General features: G+C 50.5%; 1 protein-coding gene and 1 non-coding gene across 5 annotated transcripts in view; one reads left to right on the top strand and one right to left on the bottom strand.

Annotated features, from left to right (window-relative positions):
* Nucleotides 1–2305: 2305 nt before the first annotated feature.
* On the bottom strand, nucleotides 2306–2387 carry trnas-cga (transfer RNA serine (anticodon CGA)). Its single transcript has one exon. It is a non-coding gene; the product is annotated as a tRNA-Ser (tRNA).
* Nucleotides 2388–5632: 3245 nt separating this feature from the next.
* The window catches only part of timeless (timeless circadian clock), a 30456-nt gene continuing 26659 nt past the window's right edge, over nucleotides 5633–9429 (top strand). The window contains exons 1-2 of one of the 4 annotated variants that reach the window (XM_088635176.1): nucleotides 5633–5759; nucleotides 6243–6296. The gene's annotated coding sequence lies outside the window, so the exon portion shown is untranslated. Of the gene's footprint in view, nucleotides 5760–6020; nucleotides 6297–7939; nucleotides 8168–9429 lie in introns of those variants that run through there. The other 3 variants (XM_088635159.1, XM_088635150.1, XM_088635140.1) reach the window with 3 other exon arrangements.

Genomic DNA, 9429 nt, shown 5'->3' with positions numbered 1-9429 from the left:
TGTTTTAACTGAGAGTGTGGTAAATGTTCGTTTTATGACAGATCACCAGGGGGACACGTTGTGGGCTGGATGCTACACAGCTACTCGACAGGTGAATGAGAGCTGAAATGTGCATTTCAACACTGCTGCTACCATATTCTCCTGAATATTTTGAGTCACCCAGTCTTGTGCAAATATTGCCTGGATTCCTCAGACATCATATCACCTTTCATCCAGTGTTCTGGCAGCCCAGGGGAAGACAGGCAGACAGGCAGAAAAGTATGGAGACATTAGTCATGAGACAGGAAAGCAGATATAAGCAGACCAACAGCCGGCGACTGCAGAGGAGACTGAGATATTGTTACAGGCCACCTGCTGCTCCGCGTGTGTGCGCCTGTGTGTGTACATTCACAGTTCACCGACAAGACAGAAACAAATAACTTGGGTTAAATGAACAATCCTGTAGTGAAACCTAACCAGGCCACTGAGGCTAGTAGGCCTGCTCTCCTGAGTCCACCAGTAATCAGTGACTCAATACAAAGTCACGTGAGGAATGGTAGCTCACTCACTTACTGAAATGATGGATTAGAATCTCAAAATGAACCTCAAACCTGCTGGCTTGTCACCTTCCTGAGTTTCCCTGAGTCTTGCTTCTCAGGGCTGACCAGGGCCACACATACAGTAGGTTCTGGCCTCTGACAGAATCAGAGCTGCAGGCCAGTTTGCACATTGTTATGGGAGAAGAGACAGCAGGATGTCAGAAGGTGTTTGCCTGCGATCATCGCCGCCTGTCCTGCAGGCTCCTGTTTCCACACGGACACTGTAACCCCCCCAGAATTACAGCGTTTTCATTCGAAACAATCTCGTTAGGAAGGACAGAGTGGCTGGATCGGACTCCGGCAAGCACGGTGGCCAAGTAGTTATCACTGTCCAGACCTCAGCTACCATCTGTGTGGAGTTTGTATGTTCCCTCCATGGCCCTGGTGTGAGTGTGTGTCTGCCCGGGCTCCAGTACCCTGCCTTGTGCCTCCTGCTTACCGGGATTGCATCTGGCTCCACCGCCACACTGAATTGAAAGAAGCAGCGAGAAAATGGCTGGGTGGAATAATCTGGCTCCCTCTAGTGTTTGATAGTAGCAAGCAGCCTATAATAATAATAATAATTCCTTACACTACTTCCAGTGGTGGAGCACGTTTCTAGACACTCCACTCAAAGTGCTTTACAGGTAATGGGGATCTCCTCCACCACCCCCAGTGTGCAGCCCCACCTGGATGATGTGACAGCAGCCATAGTGCTCCAGTACCTCCCCACACACCAGCTCTCAGTGGGGAGGAGAGCAGAGTGATGAAGCCAGTTCAGAGATGGGGATTATAAAGAGGCCACGATCAGTAAGGGCCAATGGGAAATTTGGCCAGGGCACCAGGGTTACTCTTTTCGAGAAGAATCCTGGGATTTTTAATGACCACAGAGAGTCAGGGCCTCAGTTTTACATCTCATCCGAAGGACGGCGCCTGTTTACAGTATAGTGTCCCCGTCACTATACTGGGGCATTAGGACCCACACAGACCACAGGGTGAGCGCCCCCTGCTGGCCCCACTAACACCTCTTCCAGCAGCAACCTTAGTTTTTCTCAGAAGGTCTCCATCCAGGTACTGACCAGGCTCACACCTGCTGAGCTCCAGTGGGGCTGCCACTTGTGAGTTGCAGGGTGATATGGCTGCTGGCGTAGTATGCACCCCACACACCAGCTCTCAGTGGGGAGCAGAACAGAGTGATGAAGCCAGTTCCTAGATGGTTATTAGGAGGCCATGACTGATAAAGGCCAGGGGGAAATTTGGCCAGGACGCCAGGGTTACACCCCTACTCTTCTCGAGAAACGCTCTTTATAGTGAGTCTGACACTGTGTAGACGCAGACCAACATCCGGGGATCCACTCAAAGCGAACCGGGCGTTGAAACCGCCAATCAGCGGGCTGGGTTTCTGCGCGAGGGTTGGGGAAACGCGCTCCTGCCGACCCCCGGGCGGTGCTGTGTGCGCGCGTACAGTACACTTCGGAAGCGTGTAATCGGCAGTAGGAGACGCGGTATTTCTAATCACTCTCTAGCTCGGCTGAAAAATAAGGACAAAGGAGACACGTGGGGTGTCCGGCGAAAGACCGTCTTGCCTTGTGATGTGGTGTCAGCGAGCCGCTTTCAGCAATGTCACGCAGGGAGAAAATAACACGCGGGGGAGGTGATGTCCCGATGAACTCTGTCGATTATTAGGCACAGTAGTGACTGTTCACCCCCTTAGCTGCACACACCGGCAGGAGTAAAACAACCCCGGCCGTCACGGACAGGATTCGAACCTGTGCGGGGAGACCCCATTGGATTTCGAGTCCAACGCCTTAACCTCTCGGCCACCGTGACTGATGGGCAAACACAGCGCTCACACCGCCCCTGATCACGAACTGCGCTCCTACTGTGGCGTGTTGTCCCCGCAGGGCTTTGTAAATGCAGACAACTGACTGGATCGCTACAGCTCTCGTCTGATTCACGCTTAAACTTAAATAATGCTCTGGCCCCTCCGACGGCTTTGCAATGAGAGCACAGTGTACAACCTCATTAAATAGGTGACTAATTGTGTCCTGAAGAAGACGGACCGAGCCCTTATGACAATACTGAGCGATAAAAAACTTACAGATTGTACTAAATTGTTAGCTGTTTTTAAAGCTTCAATAAAACGCTGAAACCGGAAACTCATGGATTTTGCATCCTAATTCATAATAATTAAACGGACGTACATGTGTTACAATTGGTTTTACTGTATTTTCAACAGCCGCTGAACTTTCCCTTTTGGTCCAGAGGGAGGTGCTGTTGAACCGGTAAAATGATGGACAGGGATAGAAACGGGATTTAACGTGTAAATGGAGAATTCCCGAATCAGTGCAGTGATGATGATCATCCTGTTAGCGGGCAGGCCCAGCATACCGCTGGCGAATAGTAAACCGCTACCAAGTGGGGGTTTTCTAGAAATTTACTTTTTAACGAAGACAGGCTGTCGTCTTGGCTTCCAAGTTCGTCTTTCATGGGGAGGGAACTTAAAAATGCATATCTTTCAATCGTGTATTACTTGCTCTCATACATGGGGTTTCAAAAAAGAATCCATTCCCAAATACAGACACCTCTTCCAGTATTCATAAACCTTGTTCCATTAATACTATTGCACAAGTATTACACAAGCAGGCTCAGTTTGCAGGATTCACTACAGGTGCTGAATAGCTCTGACCTTCACAGGCTTCCAGGTGGCTTAGACGTTTGTTTTACGTCTGTTTGCTTGGAAAGGCTGGTACGTCTTTCCGTCTGAAACCACGCCTTGCCCAGAAACGACAGCCAGTTTCCCTTCTCTCGACAGCCTGTGCTCCAGCGCAGTGGGCCGGCGGGCCTGCCCCAGTCCCACTGCGTCTCGGGAGGCCGGTCGGCGCTGGCCCACAGCTGTGGCCTCGGTCCTGGGCTGTGCTGCTGGCTGGGGTCAGTCTGGTTCGGTGACAAGGCTCTAATCCACTCACACGACATTACCTTCAGGTTTACCAGCGTTGGGAATGAACCATCTTGAGCAAAACCGCCCAGGCTTCCACTGAGGCACAGAGCTGCACTGGTTTCAGACTGACCCGGCAGCTGATGTTCATCCATCCGTTCTCTCACCACTCCATCCCATTCCAGGTGGCGGGGGAGCCGGAGTCTGTCCCAGGAAGCCACAGGAAACACCCTGGATGGGACGCCAGTCCATCACAGGGCACACACAGTCATCCACACACTCACATCATGGCCAGTTTCCCCAGGAGCCAGTTAACCTGCCAGCATGTCTTTGGACTGTGGGAGGAAACCCATGCAAAGACAGGGAGAACATGCAGACTCCACACAGACAGCACTCAGGGCCCCAGGTCTGCAAGGCAGCGATGCTTACGACTGTGCAGTTATTGGCAACTAGGATTATGAGTTGTCAAATGAAACCACCCCCCCCCGCCACGAGGATTATGAGTTGTCAAATGAAACCACCCCGCCACGACCATCACCCTCCCGCCTTATTGAGACCTCAACACAGGAGGGGCAGAGTGGTGGCGGTGATGTGGTGGCTCTGTGGCTCAGGATCTGCGCCTGTGGCTGGAAGGTTGTCGGTTTGTCTTCCACAGCCGGCAGAGGAATCCTACTCCGTTGGGCCCCTGAGCAAGGCCCTTAACCCCAACTGCTCCAGAGGTGCCGTATAAATGGCTGACCCTGTGCTCTGACCCCAAGCTTTTCTCCCTGTCTGTGTGTCTCATGGAGAGAAACCTGGGGCCTGAGAAAAGACAAATTCCTAATACAAGAAATTAGGACACTTAGCACAAGTGCTCCTGTACACAGATGGTTGTAGGGGTGTGGAACATACTGCCTGGTCACACTTGTGAGTGCCAGGGAAGAGGTAAACTGTAGGTTTAGTGTCACAGAGGACACTGAAACTCACATCAGATTGAAGGTTAAAAGATTTCCTCTCTCTGCTTATGTTTTGCATATCTTGGAGAAAAAAATAATAGTGGTGTTATCGCCCTGTTGTGAAGGTGTTATCTCTTCCCTGATATAGGTTTTATATACACCCACAGCTCAATCGTTTAATACTATTAGCTGCTAAACTGATTTAGAAAACGGTTATATATAACAAAGGGTACCGCTCTTTAAGAGTGTTTCCTGTTACCCGGCTCAATTAGCCCGGCTGCTATTTATACACCGCTTAGAACTGTCACAGATTCTCGACGGAGCAGGAGGTCTATATACTTATTTGATCTCAGACACACCCCTTTGAAAGAAGTCCCTTATCCTGCAAGTTGAAGGGAAGCCGATGTTTCCTCCTTATGTCAGGAAGTCCGCGGAGATGGGTAGACCTTCACAGGGTCTTATTATAGTCTCTGAAGGGTCCGACCCAATTTTGTCGTCATCTGTAGCTATATAACTGACTGGCCTGTTTCAGCTTTGCCCAGAAGTAACAGACATCATTTTGTCTTTCGTGCGGGTAGTCCCAGGTTGCAGTTCGGAAAAAAAAAGAGTAGGGCAGTGTCTAACAGGTGAAAATAATACTGTCTGTAAAAACGACAATTTTCACAATGGTACCACTGTAAGGGACTGTAGTTCTGTAAAGCGAGGGTGGAGTGAGGATCTGCGTCAGCTGTAAAGCAAACAGTACGGGTTAATTCAACGGGGGGAAAAGTAGAAATGAGAAACACGGTGTTTCGGCTGTTGGGCCATATTCTGGTGCGACTTGGTTCCCTTTATCCTTCCTGGGCAGGTATCTGAGCAAACCCCCCCTCCGCGGGCACGGCTTCGCCTCCCCTTTAAGTGTGTGAGGGCAGAGCGAGCGTGGTGGGCGGGTGTCACGCAGACCGTGAATGTGACTGCGGACAGAACCAATCTTGGCAAAGAGAAATGGGGGGAAATGGTTTTAAGGGTAGGTTTTGAAGACCTCATTTCTCTGGCCACTTGTAAAAACTGAGCACATTTTAAAAGTTTTGAAAGTTAGACGAAAGACAATGCGCGCAAGACGCCGAGAAATACCCTTTTACGGGAAGTAGAAAGATGGCTTGTAAAAAATGCAGCACCCCCCTCGTGTACCGGAGTTGTACACAGTCCAAGTAGTGTGCAGGTCCTGTTGTGAAAATAACACGGTAAAGGTACCCCCTGGTTAGACATCGTTTTAAAAATACACACTTGAGTTAGTTTTATCTCAGACCCTAAGGAGAGTCGCAACAGCACAGTAAATCCCAGCAACAGGTAGGTTGTTTTCCTAGTTTTTGCTGCTTTTAGTGACCTATTCGTAATCAAAACTTTGTTCTGGGAACGCAGTGATTGTGTCCGAATCGGTTTTGATTTATTTGTGCTTCCGAAGTGCGGGTCGGTGTAACGTGCCACTCGCTCCATTAGCGAGAGCACCAACCCCTCGCAGTGCGAGAGGGACATGTGCGCTTCGCTCAAGCCCTCAGGTGTCGCAACCCCTACAGGCAATATCATAATAATAAACTTCATTTTATCTAGCGCCTTTAAAGGTGGCTTCTCAAAGCGCTTTACAGGATGACAACAACAATAAATAAGAAGAATACACAGGATAAGACACAATTACAAGATACAGAGGAGAGCGTGGATGGTGGTACTAAAGAAGAGCAGAGGGGTGAAGAATGGAAGGCTTTTCTGAAGAAGAGGGTTTTGAGTCTGGATTTGAAGGAGTTTAGAGAAGGTGACTCTGATATCCTTGGGCAGAGAGTTCCAGAGCTTGGGGGCGTAACAGGAGAAGGCCCTGGTGAAAGAACCCAGGTGAGTGGTTTCTTCAGTACGAGACCGACATAACAATTAATTCAGCCCTGGTCGTGAGGACTTGTGTTGTACCGTAGATAACTGAGTGAAGAAGTTATTTCGTTTAGCTGACTAAAACAATGACAGCGTATCGCTAGAATGTACCATACCAGAGCGACATCTCTGTAATATTGTAATATATTTCTTTTCCACACATTAACTGGATATGTTTTTGTACAGTCAATGGAATGAGTTGCATATAGGAGAGACAGAGATCTACATTCCAAAATAAGTTATTTAAAAGATAAATCAAGAATGATCATGATGTCTCTATTATACCTGATAAACACGGCGCACAGCTGCATGTGGACGTAGCGCAGAATTAGCGCCCTGATGGGTGTTGTTCGGGTTGATGGGTGAAAGCTCACTCACGACACTGGATTTATAATGGTACATTGGATTCAAATCCAATGTGAACCTAATTGCAAACAAGCAAATTGGTTTTTTGGGTAAACGGGTGAGTAGCTGCAGTAGTTTTAATGTAACGCGAAGGCTGCGCGGAGACATCGATACACAACGTCACCCGCACGGCGAAATGAGGTTCTCAGCGACCGTGACGCCACCGAGACACCCTGCAACTCACAACAACCCACTGCAGCTCAGCAGGTGTGAGCCGGGCCAGTACCAGATGAGAGGATGGGAGACCTCCTGGGAAAACTAAGGTCGCTGCTGGAAGAGGTGTTAGTGGGGCCAGCAGGGGGCGCTCACCCTGCAGTCTGTGTGGGTGCTAATGCCCCTGTATAGTAACGGGGGGGTGATGCTGCATAAAAACGAGGTCCTGATTCTCTGTGGTCATTAAAAATCCCAGGGTGTTTCTCGAGAAGAGTAGAGGTGTAACCCTGCTGTCCTGGCCAAATTTCCCCCTGGCCTTTATCAGTCATGGCCTCCTAATAACCATCTAGGAACTGGCTTCATCACTCTGTTCTGCTCCCCACTGAGAGCTGGTGTGTGGGGTGCATACTATGCCAGCAGCCATATCACCCTGCAACTCACAAGTGGCAGCCCCACTGGAGCTCAGCAGGTGTGAGCCTGGTCTGCTGCTGGAAGAGGTGTTAGTGGGGCCAGCAGGCTCCCATTGGCCCTTATCAGTCAGTTATTAAGTTATTAACTATCAGTTATTAAGATTCTTAATAATCCCCGTGTCTGAACTGGCTTCCTCACTCTGCTCTCCTCCCCACTGAGAGCTGGTGTGTGGGGAGGTACTGGTGCACTATGGCTGCCGTCACAGCACCCAGGTGGTGGAGGGGATCCCCATTACCTGTGAAGCACTTGAGTGGAGTGTCCAGAAACGTGCTTTATAAGTGTAAGGAATTATAACTGTTGTTATAATTGTAGTGCTGCGCACCTGCTGTGACGTCACATCGCTCGCTCGCCTAAATGCTTTGATTGTTGCGCTTGTGGACACAGTGTGAATCCGCCTTTCTTCACCTCTGGGTTCATTTCATTTTTGCTCGTCCTAGAGATTCATTTGAACACGCACACCTCCTTGGAAAAGTGTGTGTGTGTGGGGGGGTTGACTGGAGCAGTACAAATGTCCTAAATGCGTGAGTAATAGTTAAGGATAAAACCAGGCTGAGTTTCACAGTATTCGGCGCTCAGGTCCGTCAGGTGGGGTCCACCGCTCGGTGGCGTTGCCCTTTTAAGACGGAGGGCCCGTGACTGACAGCCGGGCGCGCGCTCAGCGCGAGGTTTGGGCGCGAGACGCGTCGGTTCCTCTGAGGGGGGAAGATGGAGGAAAGTCGCGCCTGGCTGTAGCCGGGCAGTTTCCGAATCTGTGGAAGTGTTTGGCAGCGGTTTCGTCTCAGTTAGACATTACGCATCGCCTCGATCTGGTAAGTTTAAAAGTCTTTCGGCTTTTGTTTTTTTTTTTGCTGCGTTAGCGACTGCGTGTGAGTTGCGTGGAAGCAGAAAGTTGGTCTCTTGTTTTGTTCTGCCGGCAGTGCAAGTTTATCCGGTGATTTCTGCTGTTTCCTACGAGGCTGAATCCGCACATCAGCGCCGCGCGTAGTCCGTGTTGTCTTCTTTCAGACGTGGATACGGTCTTTAAAAGTGCTTTCACAATCCTGTTATTTTCAACTCTCGTGTTAGACTATTCCTTCATCAGCTGTGTTGCACAAGAAAGGAGAAAGCGGCGGTTGTTGTCGTTTCTGATGTTGACACCTGTGTATTTTTAGGAAATTTCATTGCTCGCCGCCTTGTACGAAATCCGTTGCAGTTGCAGTCGCTTGTACTCGAGGTGTTTCGTATGTGTGACATGAGAGGAAGCTGAAAGCGCGCTTCACATGCTGGGGAGTCTGTTGCGGTTACAGGACACGCTGGACTTCAGGCAGGTGGCTGGCTGCTTGTCCGGTCGTGGTGGGTTTGCATTCGCCTTGAACACGTGAATGAAGGTCCTGTACCTTGGGGAGACGGATGGTTTTTTTTGAATGGCGAGAGCGGGGAGGGGGGGCGGGGCTCACGTGGCCTGGGCGGCAGGACCAGCGCGCTCACGTTGCCCCGCCAGCTGTGCGCAGTTAAAGGGCGGGCGGGGCGCTTTCCTGTCGGCGGACAGACGCGCCGGGCGTGAGAGTCCCTCGGGCTCTGGAGTCGCCTGTACTCGCGGCTTCAAGAGGGCTCGATAAAACCGACAGTGGTTCAACCGGGCACGCAGATCCTTTTATCGATAGCAACGTTTCGTTATAAGACTGCACTAAAGGCTACCCCCTGCAGATCCCCGTTTCAAACGCCTATACATTGGTTTGACACGGATCAGGTTCAGTGGGCCGAGGCAGCTTTTCTAGCAGATCTCCAGGTGACCCAGAAAGATGTGCCGACCAGACCGGCTGGGTCCTCCGTCCACGCGTGCCTGCCCCCCGGTCAGAGGCGGCGGCCTGACTGCTTGTACCCCGGCTTCTGCTAAAACGCGATTTCCTGTTTTTCAAACTCTTCCTTACTGAACGTGGCGTCTTGTAAAAGCCTTGTTTGCTTTGATCCTGCTCGAGTTTCCCGCAGGGAACTGGGAAGTCACAGCACGAAAGGCGCTATACACGAGTATGTGGCCTCACAGTTCCGGGGTACCAGCCTGGGAACCCCTCTGTGTGGAGTTTGCATGGTC

Source organism: Lepisosteus platostomus, chromosome 1, assembly GCF_059453375.1.
Source record: "Lepisosteus platostomus isolate fLepPlt1 chromosome 1, fLepPlt1.hap1, whole genome shotgun sequence".
Taxonomy (NCBI): Eukaryota; Metazoa; Chordata; class Actinopteri; order Semionotiformes; family Lepisosteidae; genus Lepisosteus; species Lepisosteus platostomus.
This window is presented reverse-complemented; position numbering and strand designations above follow the sequence as displayed.